The following is a 23251-nucleotide window of genomic DNA, read 5'->3' on the forward strand; positions in this document are numbered from 1 at the left end:
TCTTATGTTTAGGAATTCAAAGCAAATTCCATATTATTTTTGATACCATCAGTTAATAGTAATAGGAAAAATTCAGCAAACAGTCCTACTTCTCTTATATTTTTAAAATACAATCTCTTCAAAAACATTTTAAATGATAAAAGTAAAATCTATTCTTTTATTCTTTATCTCTCTCTAGTCTAGCTGCATAATTACTATGCACAGGGCATTGTATTAAATGTTGTGCGGGCTAAAAAGGCACATTAAGACAGCCCCCACCAGAAAAGATCTTACAGTACGGACGATGAAATAACATTTATACAAATGAACTGGAACAAGTTATAAATGCTGAAAGACAGGTATAAAATGCTATAAGACTATGGAGCTGAAATGGATCATGACTAGCTGGGAGAATAAAGTAAAATTTTCATGGTTCTAGTATGGCCTTAGGCAAATAATTTAAACTTATCTGGTCCTCAGTTTTCTCATTTGAAAAACGAGGGGTCTGAACTAAACTTCTGGACTTTTCTAGCTCTACATTCTAGCAAACTGGGCAGCTAGGTGGTTGAGTGGATAGGGAGCCAAGCCTAGAGTCAGGAATACCTGTGTTCAAATTTGACATCAGACACTTACTAGCATAATACCCTAGGTAAATCACTTAACCCTGTTTGCCTCAGTTTACTGATCTGTAAAAATGAGCTAGAGAAGGAAATGGCAAACTGCTCCAGTATCCTGCTAAGAAAAGCCCAAATGGGGTCACGAGTCAGATACGACTGAACAACAATACATCCTAGCAAAAGTCATTTGAGCTTAATCTTAAAGGATGGGCAGCATTTAAAGGGAGAAGGCGTGAACATTCCAAACAGTTGGAAAAACTAGAGCAAACAACAAGGAAGTGGGAAAACACAGGGTATGTTTGAGAGATGGTCAAGAGTCTTGTCTGGCAGAAAGTACGTGAAAGTATATCAGAAGTTCCCAAAGCAGGCAATACCAGCCCCGGGGGACAATGGAACAATCCCGGGCAGGTAATAGTAGCCTTGAGTGCAGTTGGGTGGAGTTGAATAAAAATAAGGGGGCAGTGGAAGCCTAAGCAAAGAAGAGAAGAAAAATTTGAAAAATCATTCCTATGTGTTTCATCTGTTGTGTAACAGAGTTAAAATTATACTGATTACATTATTGTCTGGCATTGTCAGAAAGTCCAGCATGCATCAGCAGGAGTATGTGCATGTAATGACTTGTTTACAATACGCTACTACGCAATACTGCATCATCAAAATTTGAATGGAGGAAAAACCCCACAAATTTAAAATAAATTATTAAATTTAATATGCATTTTAAAAATGTTTTACATATTTTTTAAAATCATGCAAATTTCAAGAAAAACCCACACAAAACATTAAAGGGTTAAAGAAAATAAATTTCTAGGGGGATGCTAAGTAATTTTTTTTAAAAGGGGGGGGATAGGTCAAATAATTTTGAGAACCTCTGAAGACTATACAGTAATCAAGCTAAAGAGTTTGTACTTTTTACTGAATAGGCAAAGGCATTTGGGGCAAAGGATGAAAATATCAAAGTTATGCTTCAGCTTCAGAACAGTGGCTCCCAAAATTTTTTTTTTATTCACTCCATAGTAATCTTTGATCTTAGGAATTATAGCACACTAAATATTTAAGTTGACAATACTATAGGACAGTTGGGAGGCTTGTAGTCTTCTTTCAATAAGAGTATCCATTGTTTGTTGTTAGTTCCAAATTGTTAAGATTAGTGCATACAATAGGCAAGTGTTATTTATTCTGCAAATACTATACTTATATTGCTAAGTAAGTGAAATTTATATTAAGTAAAATTATTCATAACTTTTTTCCTCAATGTAACTCCAAAATTTTATAGAACATTTCACAAACTCACCTTTCAAAAATCACTGCTTTAAGTAGATTAATTAACCTGTAGGTAATGTTGGTAAGAATGAATTGGAGGGGAATCAATAGTTCAGGCAAGAACTGAAAAGGAGCTCAACTACCAAGGTGGACATAAGGGAAAAGGAAAGAGGATAGGCAGGGGGAAAAAAAACCAATAGATTTTGAATGAAGAGAATACTGAGGTAAGGAGGAGTTAAATACAACATGTTTCAAGCCTGGGTAACCTGGACAAAGGTAGTGACATTAACATAAACAAGAGAGTCAAGACGAAAAATTTTGTAAAAAGAATTAAGTTCAATTTTGGACCTTTTTGTGTATTTCATCTCTCCTTTTCCATTACTGGCTCTTTCTCTTCTATCCATAAACATAACCAAGTTTACTCTATTCTTTATTTAAAAAAAAATCCCCCCAATGCACCAACCCTTGATGGCAGCCATCACTAAACTTTTTGGAAGAAGTCTGTATTGTGTCTGTTTCTCTATCATCTATACTTACTCTTAATCCTCTTGTAATATAGCTTCCAACTCCCTCACTCTTCCAACATGCTCTTTCAAAGGTCACTAATGATCATATTGGTTAATCCACTGGGCCTCCTCAAATCTTTATTCTCTCATTGATAAACATCTCTCCTCCATTACCTTCTCTGGCATCTCAGCATGAGGAAGAATCTCAGCATGAGGAAGAACCACAAAGGTCATCCAATCCAACTCTTTACCTGAACAATAATCTACATCTAGCACTGAACTCTCCTGATTGTCCTTCTACCTCCCTGGCTACTTCTTTCAGGCTCTATTAGTTCCTTTTTCCCCTTCCCACCCTTCATATGGACATTTTGCAAAGCAGTATCCTCAATTGTGTTTTTCTGTATTCTCCAGACTCACTTTTCATCTACCTGCAGGTATTCTACTATTACATCTTTGTGGTGGATTCTAATCTGCCCCTCCTGTTTCCACCTCCAGTCACTTCATATCCAAATGCTTCCCTCTTTCCTCCCTACCACCCACACATCTCCGCTCTGATGTCCTGCTGGCATTCCCCAAATTCCAAAACCAAAATCATTATCATTGTTGTAAAACTTATTCCTCCCTCCTGAATTTCATATTGCTGTTAATAGTACCAAAATTTTCCTAGTCACCCACACTCAAAGCCTCCAGTCATTTCTTTCTCCTTTAACTGCCACAGCCAGTCACTAAATCCTGTTAATTCTACCTCAGAATCTTTCATATCCATTCCCCCTTTTTCAATTCAATGGCTACTTCCTGCCTTTACTACAACATCCTAACCCAACTACCAGCTCTCTACCAAACTACTAGTCTCTCCTCTCTCCAATCCATTCTCTCTCCACTGCCAGACTAAGCTTCTTAATACACAGTTCTACTCATCCCATTTCTTGGCTCAAAAATCTTCAATGTTTCCCCAATGCCTAACAAAAATTAAGTCCAAATATCTTACACATGAGTATTCGAAGCTCCTCATTAGCACCAATCTACCTTTACAACTTTATTTCACCACACTACTGCCCCTTTCAGCAAAAATTCAATAATAGCCAAACTGAACCATTCCATTTCCCAAACACAGAGGCTTTCTTGCCTTTGTGACTTTGCTTACAACCTTTTTTAGTAATTAAAGCACTACCTCTTCCCTATCCATGACTGTTCCTCCACACAAATCTTTGACTCCCACGAGGCAGCATGACCAAGTAGAAAAAGCACTGATCTAGACTTCAGTCTTGTCTTTGACACTTCTTAGCTGTGTGATAGAGCACTATGCTTGGAACCTGGAAGCCTCATTTTCATGAGTTCAAATCTGGCCTCAGACACCTTACTAGCTTCATCAAGTCACTTGACCCTATTTGCCTTCAGTACTATACTAATAATTTTGTACATCATAAAACACAAAAATAAATTTTTAAAGTTTAAAATAGTATTTGATCTTATTTATTTTTCATTCTCAGAGAGGACCAATAACCTCAGGAAAGTGATGTCTTGACTTGCAAGTGAATCGGACTCAAGTGAGTCAAGGCTGTGTAAAGTCACCAGCCTCACTCTCTCCTCCAAAGCCATTTGCATCCAGCGGCAAGACATAGATCAGGACAAATGAAGATGATCTCAGATGCAGTGGGAGACCTTGGCATTTTTGAGCTAAGGTCTTCCTGAGGTCTCATTTTTTTCTGAGGCAATACCCATTCAATGATTAAGGTAAGGTAAGAATAAGACAAAACATGGGCCCTTAACAGAAGAAGGGAGTGACACAGACTTGTGTTTAAGGAAAATCATTTTGACAGTTGTGTGGAAAATGGATTAGAGAGGGAAGATGCTTAAGGAAAGAGATCAATTAGGAGGTTACTGTAAAAGTCCACAAAAGAAGTGATACAAACCAGAACTAGGGTGATGGTTGTGTGAGTAGAGAGATGGAGATAGACAGGAAAGATATTATGAAGGTATGTGTAACTGACTGTATTACAGCTTTATAAACCAACACTACTACTAGAAGACTACAAAAGCTACAAAGTTATCCTTACCTTTTGACCCACTACTGGGCATGACAGAAAAGTGATTGAAAAAAGACAGCCACCTCTAAGCTATGCCATATCTAGGTAGGGTGAGTGAAAGCAGTGAGTCAATGATGACACTGAGGTTGTGAACTTCAGTGACTGGAAGGATTGTGGTGCCCTCAACAACAATAATGAAGATTAGAAGCGGGGGGGGGGGGGGGGGGGGGGGGATTGTAAGAAAACCTGAGATACAGATAACAAGTCTATTCATAAATACTCATCATGTGACCCAATAAAAACAGTAGCAGGTAAATTATAACTGTCATAAAGAGCTGGTTCTGAATCACACAGGTTAAGATTTTATAAAGAGGAGAGACAGAGAAAAGTGGGGGGAGTGGCGGTATAGAGGGATAAAGGCAGGTGTAGCTGTATTAGAAACAAGCCCCTCCCTCCCAGGGAGGATGAGACATAACCCACATAATGGCTGCTTAGAAGCCCCTTTTGAGTCAAGCCATAGTTCCTAGAGAGTCCACTTTGGAGACCACTGACCTAAGGCAGAAGTCTGAACAGTATCGTTCCTATATTCAAAACTCTTCAGTGGAGTCCTACTTTCCAGGATAAAATACAAGCACTTGAGTCTGATGTTTAAGACCCTCTTTAACATTGTACACAGTAATAGCAACATTGTTCAATTATCAACTACCATAGACTTGGCTCTTTTTAGTGATACAGTAATCCAAGGCAACTTCAAAAGACTCATGAAGGAAACTGCTATCCATATCCAGAGAAAGAACTATGGAATCTGAATACAGATTAAAGCATACTAGTTTCACCTTTTCTTCTTTTTTCTTTCTCACGGTTTTTCCCTTTTGTTCTGATTCTTCTTTCACAATACAACTAATGTGGAAATATGTTTAACACAATTCTATATGTATAACCTATATCAGATTGCTTCCTGTCTTGGGAAGGGGAAAGGGAGAGAGAAAAATTTGGAACCCAAAATCTATAAAAATGAATGTTGAAAACTATCTTTACATGTAATTGAAAAAAAGTAAAATACTATTAAGTGGGGGGGGGAAGACCCTCTTAAAAAAAGACCCTCTTAGATGGTGGCTAGAAAGCAGGGACTAGCGTGAGCTCCCTGCCAAGTCCCTCCAAAAACCTTTAAAAAATGGCTCTGAACCAATTCTACAACTGCAGAACCCACAAAACAGCAGAGGGAAGCAGGGCTCCAGCCCAGGACAGCCTGGATGGTTGCTGAGTGAGGTCTTCACGCACGGGGCTGGGTGGAGTGGGCCCTAGCGCCCTGAATCAGTGAGCTGTGGCAGTTGCCAGACTTCTCAACCCACAAACACCAAAGACAACAGAGAAGAATTGCAAAACCCACAAAATAGTGGAGGGAAGCAGGGCTCTAGCGCAGGACAGCCTGGATGGTCTCTGGGTAAGGTCTATTCCGCACAGAGCTGGGAGCGGAGGGGAGCCGAGCCCAGCATGGGCAGCGCCGACCAACCAGACCAGGAGCCAAGCAGAGCATGCCCTAGCACCCTGAATCAGTGAGCTGCAGCAGTTACCAGACTTCTCAACCCACAAACGCCAAAGACAACAGAGAAGGTTAGTGGGAAAAGCTGCTGGGGACAGGGGGATGGAGTTTGCGGTTCAGCCACCACCCCAGGGGCAGCGGAGGTGGGGCAGGTACAGAACTACAGCTGCAGTTGCTTCCGGCCCCAGGCCCACTTGGTGGGAGGAATTAAGTGGCAGATCAGAGCAGGACTGAAGAGCCTGCTGAAGATCTAAGTCCAGTCCAGGTTTGGGGTTCTTGGGGAAGGAGGAGTGCTGGTGTGACAGAGCTGGCACATCCCCCCAAGCTTGGAACATAGAATTCTTTACTCTACAAGCAGTCATACCCCACTGAAAAACTCAAGGGTCAAGTAAGTTGGCTGGGAAAATGGCCAGGCAGCGAAAACGGTCTCAAATTCAGTTCCAGTCTTTGGAATCTTTCTTTGGTGACAAAGAAGACCAAAACATACAGACAGAAGAAGTCAACAAAGTCAAAGAGCCTACAACAAAAGCCTCCAAGAAAAACATGAACTGGTCTCAGGCCATGGAAGAGCTCAAAAAGGATTTGGAAAAGTAAGTTAGAGAAGTAGAGGAAAAATTGGGAAGAGAAATGAGAAGGATGCTAGAAAACTATGAAAAACAAGTCAATAACTTGCTAAAGGAGACACCAAAAATATACTGAAAAATACACTGAAGAAAATAACACCTTAAAAAATAGACTAACTCAAATGGCAAAAGAGCTCCAAAAAGCCGATGAGGAGAAGAATGCCTTGAAAGGCAGAATTAGCCAAATGGAAAAGGAGGTCCAAAAGACCACTGAAGAAAATACTACTTTAAAAATGAGATTGGAGCAAGTGGAAGCTAGTGACTTTATGAGACATCAAGATATTATAAAACAGAACCAAAAGAATGAAAAAATGGAAGACAACGTGAAATATCTCATTGGAAAAACCAGTGACCTGGAAAATACATCCAAGAGAGATAATTTAAAAATTATTGGACTACCTGAAAGCCATGATCAAAAAAAAGAGCCTAAATATTGTCTTTCAAGAAATTATCAAGGAGAACTGCCCTGATATTCTAGAGCCACAGGGCAAAATAGAAATTGAAAGAATCCATCGATCGCCTCCTCAAATAGATCCCCAAAAGAAATCTCCTAGGAATATTGTCACCAAATTCCAGAGCTCCCAGGTCAAGCAGCACCTTCTACATTAAGAGATCGAAGGGCTTGGAATATGATATACTGGAGGTCAATGGAGCTAGGATTAAAACCAAGAATCACCTACCCAGCAAAACTGAGTATCATGCTCCAAGGTAAAATATGGACTTTCAATAAAATAGAGGACTTTAAAGCTTTCTCAGTGAAAAGACCAGCGCTGAATAGAAAATTTGACTTTCAAACACAAGAATCAAGAGAAACATGAAAAGGTAATCAAGAAAAAGAACAAGAAAAAGAAATTGTAAGGGACTTACTAAAGTTGAACTGTTTTGTTTACATTCCTACATGGAAAGATGATGTGTATGATTCATGAAACCTCAGTATTAGGGTAGATGAAGGGAATATGCATATATATGTTTATGTATGTATATGTATATGTGAGTGTGTATGTATGTATATATGTATATGAATATATCTATAGAGAGAGAGAGAGAGAGCAGGCACAGGGTGAGTTGAAGATGAAGCGAAGATACCTAAAAGAAATAAAATCAAATTAAGGGATGAGAGAGGAATATACTGAGAGAGGGAGATAGGGAGAGGTAGAATGAGGTAAATTACCTCGCATAAAAGGGGCAAGAAAAAGCAGTTCTATAGGAAGAGAAGAGAAGGCAGGTAAGGGGGAATGAGTGAATCTTGCTCTCATCAGATTTGACCTGAAGAGGGAATACCATACATACTCAATTGGGTATCTTATCGCACAGGAAAGAAGGAGGAAGAAGATAAAAAAAAAAGGGGGGGGGGATGATAGAAGGAAGGGCGGATGGGGGTGGAGGTAATCAAAAACAAACACTTTGAAAAGGGACAGGGTCAAGGGAGAAAACTGAATAAAGGGGGATAGGTTAGGAAGAAGCAAAGTATAGTTAGTCTTTCACAACATGAGTACTGTGGAAGGGTTATACATAATGACACACATGTGGCCCACGTTGAATTGCTTGACTTCTTAGGGAGGGTGGGTGGGAAAGGAAGAGGGGAGAGAATTTGTAACTCAAAGTTTTAAAAACAGACGTTCAAAAAAAAAAAAGGTTTTGTATGCAACTAGAAAATAAGACACACAGGCAATGGGGCGTAGAAATTTATCTTGCCCTACAAGAAAGGGGATGGGAGGGGAGTGGGGGGACAGAAGGGAGGGCTGACTGGGGAACAGGGCAACCAGAATATATACCATCTTGGAGTGGGCGGGAGTGTAGAAATGGGGAGAAAATCTGTAATTCAAACTCTTGTGAAAATCAATGCTGAAAACTAAATATATTAAATAAAAAAAAAATTTAAATCTGGTTCTGACCAGCCTTTCCAGCCATAGTGTACACTACTGCACACACACAACAGTCTAGCCCAACTAGACTACCCTGCCTCAACATTTTATTTTCTACCTCTGTACATTAGCACAAGCCATTCTTCATGCTTAGCATGCATTACCCTCATCTTTTTCTCTCAGGATCCTGCATCTTTCCCTCAACCTTCGGACCAAGTGCTATCTTTCTTTTCTGGGAAACTTTCTTTGACCACCCCATTTGTTACTGCTCATTTACTCATCTGTGTACATACTCTATCACCCAAAAAATACGTATCTTTTTATCTTCAAACTTAGCACAATGCCTTAACACAAATAGCAGGTACTTAATAATTGCTGAGCTCAATAGTTTGAAAGGCATCTGACCTTAGGTTTTATATTATTAAACCTTTCCTAATACATTTACCTGAGAACAGGGCTACATATTGCAAAAATTGTAAAATGAAGGAAGAAATGAACAATGATATTACTTCTTGTACTTTAGAAACAATAGCAATGGTAATATAAATTTAGAATAAAGTGGTTATGACAGCCTGTCCTCATTCCAAGAAACAGACAAAGCCTTCTGGAGGGGCTGATTATAGCAGCCCCCTTCCCAATATAAGTTTGGTTATCAACTAAGAAAAAATTTGAAAAAAAGGATAAGAGACAAGAACTTCATATCAAGCCTCATGTCTATAAAAGGTGTAAAAAAAAAATAACATGAGCTAGGACGTGGGGGAGAAGCAAAGGAAATTCACTCCTAGATTTGTGAATAGGTCCAACCATTCTATAAAATAAGTTTCTTCTAGAAAACTACTATTCATTAGAGCAAAGGACTTTGTCTTAAAATTACAAAATTATCCACATCCTTTTATCCAAAGAGTCCATTATTAGGAATGACAAGCAAGTAGACAGTTATCTCTCAAATATGTCAGCTTCCTTCTTCCATGAAAACTTGTACCCTGGGACCTTGGTAGACAGTAAGCCCTTAAATACATGCTTTTTTATTCATTCATTCACCTCATTCATTGCAGCACCATTTATAATAGCTCAAAGTTGGAAACAAACCAGGAGCCCAATAATAAGGAAATGGCTGAACAAAATGTGGTATCAGAATGCAAATGTGGTATAGAAAAGAATGCAATTAAATATTCCTGATCCAGAAAGAAAGATATCAATGAAGAACAATATGGGAAGATAAGTATTTTATTAATGCAAAGTGAGCAAAATAGAACACTAATATGTACAATTACTGTAACTAGAGACAACTTTATAGAGACAAATGTTTGCTAAACAGTAACAAATGTCTCATTTTTAAAATGTCAGACAATATTGATACTACGCAATCAAGTACAAACTCTTTTAACAAACAGAAAACTATTAAAGTATAATGTTGCATTACTATCAGTTTATTTTTATATGCCATTTTGCTTAACTGTTTTTGGGGATTACACACTGCAAAAAATTCAATTGTGAGCAGAATGAGATTTTGTATATGTTGAAACAAAAAAAAAATCTTAAAAATGAAAAAAAATTTACCCTATTTTCCTAATTTTGAATTTAAAGTTTGCTATAACATGGTATTTACTCACAAAAATTGATTTCATATACCTAAAAGCAATTTTGGCATGCTGTATGTAGCTCTGAAAAGCCACCTTGTAAAGTATAACATTATACTAATTTCTTTAACTGAAATAGTCTTCATATAAATATAAATACATCTTGAACTATCTTACAAAGAAGGTGTTTTCCAAACAACATTTTTTGCAGGATGCTAATCTGCAAAGATTGTGGAACATGTCTTTTATGGTTATCACCAAATAGGTGCCACTGTGTTCCACAGTGCTTTAAAAAATTCAACCTTGTCTTGTACTCATTTTTTTTTCAATAAGAAATCACTTTTTAAAAATCCCTTACTGTTCCTACAATTTCACTATTTAAATGGTAATTCTATTTCTTTCATCTTGCTTAATTTAGACTAAGTTAGACTTAATTTGACTAAAAAACGTCATGGTAGTGGTTGTTACTATTTGTCCATCCTGTGTGTGCTAGATTGCATTAGTGTAGTCTAGTACTTGATTTCCCAGCTATTGGATTCAATTTTAAAATCTTCAATACAATATCTGATAAGCACAGTACTTAGGTTCCTTGCACCAAATGTATTCAAATATTTGATTTCACTATTTATCAAGCATTAATTTTTTTCTACCCAAGGAGCGATTTAAATAGTAATACCTTTCTAAATGGAGTAAAAGTGTCCTATGCATCTTTGTGGAAAAGTATATCATTAGATTAGATATCAGCAATTTAAATCCTGGCATTTTCATAATAAATTTTTTTGGAGGGGGTGGTGGGATATTGCAATATCTTTTGCTTTAGGGATTTAAATGACTTACATCAAAATTGATTGTGATATGATTTTTTAAAAATCCAACCATTGTCCCTCCTGGTAATGTTATTATAAAATTTACAATATATTTTCTGGGAAAAGTTTTCCAATTTGAAAAAAAAATTATATAGATTTCTGCTTATAGAATTAAATTCAATTTAGAAAACACTTAAGTACATACTAAGTAAAAGCACGACATCAGATGTTGGAAATAGGAGGGGGAAAAATGAAACTGTCCCTTCCCTCAAGGTGCTGACATTCTATCTATATCCAAGCAGATACAAAGTATATACAAACTAATTTCAAGATAAAGAAAGTGAGAATAGTGGAAAAGGCAAGGCTACATTGTGACATGTGAGCTGTGCTTTGACAGAAGCTGGGAATTCTACATGGCAGAAGTGAGGAAGAAGTAAATTCCAGGTATGAGGAACCACTTGTGCAAGGGCATGGAGAGAGGAAATGTAATGTGCACAGAGAAAAGTCAGAGGGCCAGTCTGACTAAAATGGAAAGTATGTGCCAGGGGAGTTACATGAAATAATACTAGCAAGGTAGGTAGAAGTCTGATTGTGTAGGGCTGTAAATGTCAGGTAGAGAATTTTGGTTCTCATCCTAGAGGAGACAAGGAGCCATCGAAAATTTCTGAGTAAGTATATGACATGTTCAAATCTGAACATTTCTCAACTGCATGAAAAATGGACCAAAGAGTAGAGGCTGGATGCAGGAAGCCCAGTTAGAAGGAGGCTATCGTAATAGTATAGGTGAATGGTGATAAGCAGCTAAACTAGGGTAACAGTCAAGCCAGAAATACTGTGGAAGGAAGACCTGGCAACTGAATGGACATTGGGGTTGAATAAGAAGGAAGCCAAAGACCCTAAGACTGAAAACCTGGGTTAATTAGGATAGTGTTATGATCCAGAGAAATAGGAGATTTTGGAGAAGTGTTGGGGTAGGAAATATGAGTTCTGACTTGGGTGAGTCTGAGATATCAATAGGACCTTCCATGGGGGGATGATGTTTGGAAGGAAATTGATATATAATACAGGACTACAGTTTATGTCATAATTTAGGGCTGGATTTAGGATTTGAGAGTTAGCTACATAGAGATAATTTAGGTCAAAAGATTAAGTACAGAGGGAGCCTTGGGGTACATTCACACATAGTGGTGGAAGGAAGCAAGGAAGGCCGTAAAGGTAAAGTCAGTTAGTTTGGAAGAGAACCTAGAAATAACTGAGTCAAAAAGGCCAAGGAAGGAGAAAGTGGCCAATGGCTGTAAAGACTATGTGCAAATTATTTAAGGTTTTCACTAAATTTAACCTTAGCATGAAACCTTTAATTAGAGTATTTTTAATTTATATTACAACATTACTAGAATATTATAGTTCGAAAAAAAGATGGATATTTGTTTCAAGGAAAAGTTTGAGGTCACTAAAAGCACTCTATCATTTCTCAAAGGCATTCTAGACCACTCTCCTGTTCAGTTCTGGATTCAATTCATTGCCCATCCACAGTAAATGTCCCAACATATGTGTACTGACAGACTAGGTCTATGAGTTAGCTATCAATCTGTATACAACAGTGTGAGCAATGTATTTTTTCATCCATTTGGCTTTTCTTGTGTAAATAGGCCAAACTCTTCTGAGACCATGGTATTTTATGACTTACAGCTCACAAGTAAGAATTAGTTATCGATTATCCAAAGAAAGCATAAAAGGCATCTGCATGAATAATCTGCAATGTCTTACCAACTGACTGCACAGTAAAACATGGTGTTTATTCAAATCAATCAACAAGCATTCATTAAGGACTCACCGAACACCACGTACTGAAGATAAAAAAGAAAAAGACATAAACGCTCCTGCTTATAGTCTGGTAAACGATTTGGTACTATGCCCAAAACGTCACTAAACTGTGTACATACTTTGACCCAGAGATACCACTACTAGGTCTAGAACCCAAAAGGATCGAAGAAAGAGAAATATATAATTTATCTATACAACACTTAGAGAAGCCCTTTTTGTTACAACAAAACACTGGAAACAAAGAAGGTACCTATCAACTGGGCAATGATTGAACAAGCTGCAGTATATGAATATGAGACCTTATTATACCATAAGAAATGTCAAATAGATGGTTTCAGAAAAATCTGCGAAGACTTGTATGAACTGATATAGAGTCATGTGAGTAGAAGCCAGATAACAGTTTACATAATAAGAACAGTACTATAATGAAAAACAACCTTGAAAGACTAAATAACTCTTATCAATGGTCATCAAACAATGACCAGTCATGATCCCAGGGGATTGATGTACTATACTCACCTTCTGACAGAGAGGTGATGACCTCATACAGCAGGATGAGACATACATTTTTGGACTTGGTCAATATGGAAATTTGTTTTGCTTGACTATGCATATTTGTTACTAGGGCTACGTTTTGTTTTTTTTTAATGGCAGGGAGGAAGGTCAAAGGGGGAGTGAGTGGGCCCAGCTATAATAGGATCCCGGACCTAACAAAAATAATGTACAGAAAGAAAAGAGGGTCATTTAAACATTTTTAAATGCTCAGAAGAGAACGAAATCAAAGCCAGAAAAAACAGAAACAGAACAGCTTTGAAAGTTATATATTGAAGTTAAAACACATTTAAAAGGAAAAGCATGTTGTACTCGTGAAGGTTCACGTACAATCCTCTTTCTCTAATCTACTCTGTACACGGAACCATTCATTTTATTTGGTGCTAATAAAGTTCATAAGTTTTTAAATAATGCTTTTTAAAAAGGAGAGGAAATGGAAACACAGAAGGCACAGAATGTCGATAGGTGGCTTTTTCAAGTAGTTTGGCTGTAAAAGAGAAAATAGATCTAAAACAATAACTTGGTGGGATGTCAAGATCCAATGAAGAGTTGGTTTTTTTAAAGATGAAGAATATCAGAATATTTTTGTAAACAATAGGGAAGAAATCAATGAATAAGGTCAGGTTAAAAATCAGGGAGAGATCAGAGACAATCAAAGGGATAAGCTCATGGAGGAGATAGATGGGAAATGGATTAAGTACACAAATCTTAAAGGAGTTGGAGTTTGCAAAGAAAAGAATGACTTCTTCCTCTGAAACTAGAGCAAGGAAGAAAAAAAGTAGGAAAGAAAGCAGATAATGTGAAATTTAGACTTGGACAAAAGAGGGAATTCAAGGATGTCAGAGAGACATAAGAGCAGAAAAGATGTGAAACAAAGGGAAACCAATAATAGCCCATGCACTCTGCTGGAATTCACACAAGGTGACATGGAAGAAGGTCCCCAGCATGCTTACAGTTTATGGGAAGACAAGGACTCATCCAAAGGACAAGAAGGTATGAATGGGTTTCATTTCACTTGCATTCAGGGGAAGAAAGATCCCTCAAAGCAAATTTGTATTAAACATTAATCCGCTTTATATCACCCTCATGAAAAAAGTAAAAATTATTGTTATTTAGTTAGAACTAAAAAAGTAGTATGGCATAGAGTGAGTCTCCTCAGTCTGCACAACTTGGGTTCAATTTCCTAGTCTGACACATTCTTGTTGCCCAGCCCTACACGTCATAGACACTTCCAATGCCCCCAAGCAACAAAATTATGTATTTCAGAGCAGATGCAAATTGGCATTGGTGGAAGGAGCTTCCTCACTAGAAGTTCCCTATACTAATGAAATCACAGGTCTGGTTCCTCACCTTCCACACAAAAAAAATCAAATGTTACATATACATAACAAGACTACCAAATAAAGATCCATACACTTCAAGTTATAACTGTTATCAAACACACACACACACACACATATATATATATATATATATACACAAATTCAAGGTGTGACAAGAGATGAGAAATAACACCACAAATTTACCTATAACATCAAAGAATTTCAGAGTCAAAAGGAAAACTTCAGCAGCCTGCTTCAAGTCATATCTACAAAGAATTCCCTCTACATACTACATAACCATAAGCAGTTATCCAGACTCTGCTTGATGAACACGAATGAGTGGTACACTCCGCTACCTGACAAGACAAGACATTCCACTTTCTGTGAGCTCTTATTGTTAGGAACTTTTCCTGACATCAAACCTAAATATTTTGCAACTTCCATCTTATTTCTACTTCTATTTTATGGGGCCAAAGTAAGTTCTATCCTTTTCGTATATGACACTTCTTCAAATACTTGAACCCAACTAATCGGTATCCTGTCCTCTGCCCCAAGTTTTCTCTTCTCAGGCTCTAGTTCCTTCAAATGACCCTCATTTAATTATGAACTCAAGGTCTTTCACCAACCTAGTTGCCATTCTTTGGATGTTCTCCAGCTTAACAAAGTCCTTCCTAAAATGTGGCACCCAAAATTCCAGAGCTCCCAGATCAAGGAGAAAATACTGCAAGCAGCCAGAAAGAAACAATTTGAGTATTGTGGAAACCCAATCAGAATAACCCAAGATCTGGCAGCTTCTACATTAAGAGATCGAAGGGCTTGGAATGCGATATTCCGGAGGTCAATGGAGCTAGGATTAAAACCTAGAATCACCTACCCAGCAAAACTGAGTATCATGTTCCAAGGCAAAATATGGACTTTCAATAAAATAGAGGACTTTCAAGCTTTCTCAGTGAAAAGACCGGAACTGAATAGAAAATTTGACTTTCAAACACAAGAATCAAGAGAAGCATGAAAAGGTAATCAAGAAACAGAAACTGCAAGGGACTTACTAAAGTTAAACTGTTTTGTTTACATTCCTACATGGAAAGATGATGTGTATTATTCATGAGACCTCAGTATTAGGGTAGTTGAAGGGAATATGCATATATATGTTTATGTATATATATATGGGTGAATGTGTATGTATGTATGTATCTATGTGTATATGTATGCATGTGTATGTATGTGTATATATATATGTGTTTATATATATATGTATATATATATGGAAAAGAGAGAGAGCAGACACAAGGTGAGTTGAAGATGAAGGGAAGATATCTAAAAGAAATAAAATGAAATTAAGGGATGAGAGAGCAACATACTGAGAGAGGGAGATAGGGAGAGATAGAATGGGGTGGATTATCTCGCATAAAGGTGGCAAGAGGAAGCAGTTCTGTGGGAGGAGGGGAGAGGGCAGGTGAGGGGGGAATGAGTGAACCTTGCTCTCATCAGATTTGGCCTGAGGAGGGAATACCATACATACTCAGTTGGGTATCTTACCCCACAGGAAAGAAGAGGGAGAAGATAAAAAAAAAAAATAAAAGGGTGGGGATGATGGAGGGGAGGGCAGATGGGGGTGGAGGTAATCAAAACAAACACTTTGGAAAGGGGACAGGGTCAAGGGAGAAAATTCAATAAAGTGGGATGGGTTGGGAAGGAGCAAAATGTAGTTAGCCTTTCACAACATGAGTATTGTGGAAGGGTTATACATAATGATACATGCGTGGCCTAGGTTGAAGTGCTCGACTTCTTAGGGAGGGTGGGTGGGAAGGGAAGAGGGGAGAGAATTTGGAACTCAAAGTTTTAAAAACAGATGTTCAAAAACAAAAAAACAAAAAAAAAAATGTGGCACCCAGGATTTAAAAGAAAAAAAGTCTTCACACAATATGAATCATTGCTTAATACAAAATGTATACTAAACTAGCTAGAAAATTTTAAGTTACAATATTAAAAACAATGAAAATAAATGATATTCTTTAAGAAGAAAGGGTTACAATATCACAACCATTAAATTTCAGCTTTTGCTGGCCAGTTAAAGATTTCAAAAAGAAAGAACACTGACTTTTTTTTTTACAGTATTTTAATTCAACAAATCTTTTTGCAAAAATCTGCCTATCTAAAAAGTATAACAGCACAAATATTGTAAAAATAAGGGAATGCCTTAAACTAACAAGAAAAAATTAGTATTTAAGCCAAAATCAGTGAACAAAAGTGAACACATCTCATGTATACACTAGTATCTTAATTAAAAGTGAAAACAATAGACATCAGTCCACTAAAAATGCATTGTCAATGGTGTTATGGACTCAGATGCAGTAAGGGTGAACACTAAAAATACTGAGTCACTCAAGAGCTCTCTACAGCCACACCATAACAGGACCCATAGGATAACAATTTCACTCTTTTTTTCCTTATTAAATTATTCATCTTAGTTAAATCCTTTATTATTTACTAGGCCACCTAGAAGAAGTCAATGACAAGAGATCTTTTTTTTTTTTTTACTACTTTTTACTACTGCTTACTCTTTTTTTAACTGATACCATCCAGAACAATCTCCAAAGTCCTAAAAGTATACCCAAATGTATCCTATAGATTCATAATCAAATCCTAACTGTTAATTACATCAGATGATCACAGGATGCACATCAGACCGACTTTTAAAAATTACTATTTTCACTTCTCTTTCAACCAATATGAATACAACTCTAAATTACAAATGCTTCCCTAAGTCTTGCTTTTTTCTCTCCCTTTATTCAAACTTTTATCATGCTCTATTTACAAAAGAGTGACTCCCACCCCAAACTACTTCACTTTTCTCATCTTTTAGCATAATTACTAAAATAACCCTAAGTCTGCACCAAAATGCTCATATATTATTTGGTATCTTAATACCTAGTGAAACCAGCTTGTTTTCATACTAAAGAAACTATTATTTGAGTAATTGGTGCGTTTGATTTGATTTCATCTGCTTATTGAGCAAACAAAATTCTGATATTTTAAATATTCTTCTGTTCAATACATTAGTAGATAGAAGGTTAATTATGTAAATAAAGAGAAGCCCCTTCTTATACTTTCCCCTCCAGGCAATGAAAGATTTAAGCACTTAGATGAGAAAAATACACTTTAAATTAGAACTGCAATTTAACTTACAATTCTAAGATATTTTTACCTAAGTAAGAATATTTTCTGTTAATGAAGTATTTCTTACTCAAGAATTTTTCAAGTTCTGAAAAAATCCCTTCGTAATTCTGGTTTTGGCTAAAAGGATGAACTATCTCACAGGTTTCATTACCTTAGGTTTTCATTATACACACTTCTGTTCAGAGAACATGACCTTGAGTGTTTTAACTATCTTCTTTTCTATCATTAGCCCCTGTTTACAAAGAGGGAATAATATAGACCAAATATTAATCTTAAAGAAAATAACAAAATACAGCACAATAAACCAATGTTTTGGCTTAGCCAAGTTTTCTTACACCAAAAATTCTTTCACAGAACCATACTCTTCAATTACAAAAATAAAAATTTCTTTTCCTTCTCTCCCCTGCATGCTTCTTGCTTAACCACCTGTTACATTTATAAATTCCCCAAGCTGTCATTTACTACACCTTAACATTAAAGATATTCCTTCTAGTCCTTATTTATACTTCTAGACATTATCTTCCAAGGTACCCCATGTGTAGAACAAAAAGTTAACAGGAATTAGAGGCCCATTTTGAGAAACACATGTTGCTGTTGAGTCGCATCTGACATTTCATGACCCCATTTGGGGTTTTCTTGGCAAAGATACTGTAGTGGTTTGTCATTTCCTTTTCCAGCTCATTTTACAGATGAGGAAACTGAGGCAAACAGTAAGGTTAAGTGAATTGTCCAGGGTTACACAACCAGTAAGTGTCTGAGGCCAGATTTAAACCTGGGTCTTCTAATTCCAGGCACTTGGCCACCTCGCTGTCCCAGAGAAAAACATACCTAAAGATTTATAAAGTAGTTAAAAGATTTTGAAATTCAATGTCATTCTGTAGGTTGACAGTATAAGACAGGCTACTGAGAACATCAGGATTTTGGGTTTTTTAGATATTTATCTAGGATTGATAAGTAACTGAGAACAGATTATTGCTCTGTAACATTAAATATCCGAATGTGATTGACAATTTATTATATACTTGCAATGCTACACAAGGTCTAACATTTGCATACTACTTTTTATGTTAGTATGCTACTTTTTAATGATCAGATACTCGGGCAGATTTTTTTACACAGTTAAGGAAAATATGGCCAATTATTTAGTAGACGACACCGAATAAATAAGTCTTCCTCAATGCACCTTAGAGACTCTATAAACTACCCTGAAAAATCTCAATGAAACAAGTGCACAAGTCTTGCCTTGTGTCATGTATCCAAAGAACCAAAGGACATTTCTCTGTTTAGGCCACTGGGCAACAAGGATCATTGGTAGCTAAAATGCCAAACCAATTTATCATCAGACTCCAAAATAAATTCAGTTACATGTATTTTTAAAACTTTTAAAATATTAAGGAGAATAAGCACACTTAAATTTAAGATTTTATTATAGTATCGACATCATGCTTGGCTTTAATGAATATGCCATACAGTACACTTGCATTAATTTCCCATCTACATTCATTCCAGACTGATTCCAACACGGTATGTGCTAGCTCACATAAAACAATTTCTGTCTCATGGATCTTACAACCTCTCCAGCTAAAAATTTCTTTTTAGGTTAGTTTCTTCATTTGTCCTTACAGAGCAAAATATCAATGTTATAAGAACGATTCTAATGTTAAAGAAATTATCCTGCTTTTCAGAGAATGAGCAAATGACCTACAATGACTATGCCAGTTCCACAGATGGTAAACTGATAAACAGAATAAAAGTGGCAACAATGATTGGCAGACTCATTGTATACGAACCTTTCATAAAAAAATAAAAATAAAAAATGTGATTTCTTTTCCACGGAAGAAATTACTTTCTCTCCAAATAATTGACTTAAAAAACCAAACATACGCCTGAATAACTGAGATCAATCAAACCAAAAACAATTTAAAAAGCAGTCCTTCAGTCAGAGGATGAATAGCCCAAGCTGTTACCTCTGGATGAAGTACTTTGATAGGCAGTCTGTTCAACAATGACCCACTCAGAGGGGGGCTGGGAGAGGGTAGGGAACTGGAGATGCCCTCTTCCAAACTACGTATGACAGGTGCACGAAAAAAAGGAAGAAGGAAAATGTGAAATATCTTAAGGAACACTGCATTTCAAAATAAAGCACTATTCACAGCTGAGCCATGCCATGAGCACTCCAAAACTTTTTTCAAGAATGATATATACTCAAGTGTAACTACAGTGGAGAATGTCGCAAGTAAAAAGCTTTCTATATCAAGTACCAGAACTGAGTCAAGAATTATTTATGATCAGCATGTGTAGGTATAGGAAAAGGTCTTAAAACTGGGAGAGCTAGAAAAGCTTTATTATTTTATAAAACAAAGTCAAAAACAAGCAAAGGAACTAGAAGGTCATCACATCAGAAAGTTCTTTAACTACTAATGTCTGCTGTTTTGACATTCTTTTTCAGACAAATGTATCAAATGATATATTAATATCCAACTTCCAACTGCAGGTCCACCTGTCACTCTCTTCCTCTCTTCAGAAAATACAACTTCAGATGCAATCCACAACCTCAGAAAATTTCTCAACATTGTTTGGTTGTCTTTCTTGACAACCATCAGGGTTTTTTTTTTTTTAGTGACCACCTATTTTTGACATGATTTAAGTGGCCCTGGACCAGGAAAATCTAGCAAAGAGCTTTAACCCTGGCCAATTCCCCTCACACACCCCTCATCAATACCCCCTTCTGCCCATTAGTTAGTGTTCTCTCCCAAGTGTACCTGTCCCTAGGCTTCGCAGGGAGCCAACCTTTAAAAGGCAAAGGCTGCTCTGTAACAGACGAAGAGTTCTGCCCTCAGAGGATGATGCCTTCAGCCAGGTTCCAGTTATATCCCTCAGAGGGGCGGGGAGGCCTAACCCCTGGGCTTCCAGGAAAGGGGGGTGGAGGGTGGTAGGAGAAAGGAGTGGGGCGGGGAAAGGGGAATTAGGCCTCCAGAGGCAAGATGCTTTTCAACCAGGCGTGAGGGACAGGGGCAGGGTCGCCCCCTCCCCTTCCTCGCCTCCCCTCAAGTATCTGCAATGCCTGCTCCTCTCCAGTCTGGGGGACCGCATAGTGAACACACCCCTCTGGGGCTAGGGGCCAGAGGGGCGCTTAGGGTGATCCCCTCCTTTTCCTCCACTGCGGGAGGTGGGGGCCCCGCTCCCCGCTCTCGGGCCGGGGGGCGTCCCGGGCGACGGCTAACACACCCCTTTCCCGTCTCGCGCTGGGGCCGGGCAGCCGCGATTTGCCTCTCGGTCCAGCCCCTCCCCATCCCGGGGGAGCCCGCACCGCGGGGGGCGGGGGGGGTGCCCCTCTCACGGCCCCACACACCCCCTTCCTCTTCCTCCTCCGACTCGCAGCCGCTTACCTCGCCTCCTACGGGACCGCCCCCAGCGCCCAGGGGCCCGTTGGGCGCCGTGGCCGGGGCCGGGGCCGGGGCCGAGGCCGGGGCCACGAGCAGGCCCGCCACGGCGCTCTGCGGGGGTGCTGTGCCGGCGGGCTGGGGGCCCCTCAAGGCCGCCGCCGCCTGGGCCATGGCCGGGCCGGCCTTGCCGCCTCCGCAGCCGCCGCCGCCGCCGTTACCGCCGCCGCCGCTCCCGCCGCCCCGCTTGTTCTTCCGGCGCTTGGCTCCGCGCTTGGCGTCGGCCGGACTCATCCTTCGCGAGGCCGGGCCGTGAGGTGGGAGAAGTGAAGGGACGAAGGCGGCCAGAGGGAAGGAAGGAGGGAGCAGCAGCAGCAGCAGGAGAAGGAGGAGGAGGCTGAGGTACAAGGCGGCGGGCGGAGGGGAAATGGGGGGAGGTCACTTCAGAGCCGCCGGCCGGGGCCCAGCGGAGGGAGGGCGGCTTCGCGGGGCCGCCTCCCGGGCGGAGAAGGGCGGAGGGCGGGCAGAAGCCGCTCGGCAGGGTCTAACCGGGAGTTAACTTAGTCCCCTTCGCCGCCCGCCGCCGCCGCCGCCACCGCTGACCAGAGTTAAGAGTCCAATATGGCGGACACAAGGGGAAAGGGATCCCAGTTTACGTCGGGGGGGAGGGGGGGTGCGAGAGAGCGAAGGGAGAGGGGAGGGGGGAGGGGATGTGGGCTCTCTCCTCCCTCCTCCCTCCTCCCCCCTCCCCTCGCTCTTTACTCCTCCCCTTCTTTGCTCCGCTCCCTTTTTTCCCTTCTTCCACCCAACAGCCCCCCCTCCTCGAACATCCTCTCGGCCGCGCAAAGCACGACGGGGCTTGGAGTCCACGCGGCCCCTGCTTCCCCTGACGGCTACCTGAAAGAGGGACTACCATTCCCGCCGGGCCTTGCGCGTGGCCTCAAAGACTGGGTGAAAGGGGGGGTGTTGGGAGAAGGGAGGGGATGGGGGGGGCGAATTGGAGGCGGAGGGTGAGGTCACTGCCTCGCTTCTTCTCCCTCCCTACGCTGCGCTCTCCCTTCCACCAACCCACCCTTCTTTGCGCGCCTGGGGCGTTGTGGGATCCGTAGTTCGGTGGGGTAGGGCCGGGGTGGTTCAAGGCTGCATCGCCACCCTAGACAGTCAACTACAGAGCTGGAAGCGAGGCGTTCTGACTCCTTGACAGGCCACACACTACTATCACTCTCTCCGACCCTTCCGCTCGACTCACTCCCGGGGGATCCCGGAGCTCGGGCTTACGAGAACTAAGCAGGGCCTGGGGAGGTGGGGGGAGGGGACGCTTTGCGCGTGAACCCTATTGGACGCAAGCGTCTACCCCTCTTTCCCCGCTTGGGCCAGCCCCAGAACGAGATGGCCCCGGCAGCCGAGCGTCCCGCGGGGGCGCCTCCTGGTGCCCTGGGGTGGCACCTCCGAGGCCGATCTCCCCACCCTTGGCAGGGGGGAGGAGCCATGCTCCCGAGGCTGCTGCTCTGGCTCCGGTGCCTGCTCAACACGGCGGTCCATCCTTGCGCCTGCTGTGTGTCCCCAGTACCGTGGGCACTCCCTTTTTAAAGCGAGTCGGAGCATGTAAAGCGTCCTGCCGACCTCGAAGAGCCTGGAAAGGCCAACGAGTTCTGGTTTGGACCCCAAGGCTTCTTAACCTTTGTGTACCACCGGGGAATACTAGCTGGTCGACCCTCCCAGACTTTCTCAGTCTCCTCTTTTTAAATGCAGAAAAGAAGATTCCTGGGATTACAAAAGAAATCAATTATATTGAAATGCAGGGATCGGCCTATTTAAAACCACCAAGTCAGGGACCCCAGGTTAAGAACCCCGAAGTAAAAGCAACCTAGTCCTGAGGCATCTTAAGGCATCTTAATACCAGTTTGGGAGCCTAGAGGTCCAGGATTCAAGTCGTTTCTAAGCATAATAGTCCCAAGTCACTTGATCTCTGGGTTCCCCAGGGCAACTCTAATGTGGTACAGAACTGACCAGTTGGAGAGATCAGGGGTGCGCGGTGAGTATTTCTGAAATGCTCTTGAGCACATTGGGAGGGACCAAAGGGTACATCATCCTCTTACATGGGAAGAAGCTGAGGCCCAGAGAGTGGAAGAGATGTGCTCAAGGTCTCCAACTGATCCATGTTGCAAGAGGAGATTGAACCCA

The 23251-nt window shown here is 40.2% G+C and overlaps 1 protein-coding gene across 1 annotated transcript in view; it reads right to left on the bottom strand.

Annotated features, from left to right (window-relative positions):
- Positions 1-21120, bottom strand: part of FAM193A (family with sequence similarity 193 member A) — a 251271-nt gene extending 230151 nt beyond the window's left edge. Inside the window, exon 1 of the mRNA XM_036763452.1 lies at positions 21074-21120. The gene's annotated coding sequence lies outside the window, so the exon portion shown is untranslated. The remainder of the gene's footprint in view (positions 1-21073) is intronic.
- Between the last annotated feature and the right edge of the window lie 2131 nt (positions 21121-23251).

This window comes from Trichosurus vulpecula, chromosome 6, assembly GCF_011100635.1.
Source record: "Trichosurus vulpecula isolate mTriVul1 chromosome 6, mTriVul1.pri, whole genome shotgun sequence".
NCBI lineage: Eukaryota > Metazoa > Chordata > Mammalia > Diprotodontia > Phalangeridae > Trichosurus > Trichosurus vulpecula.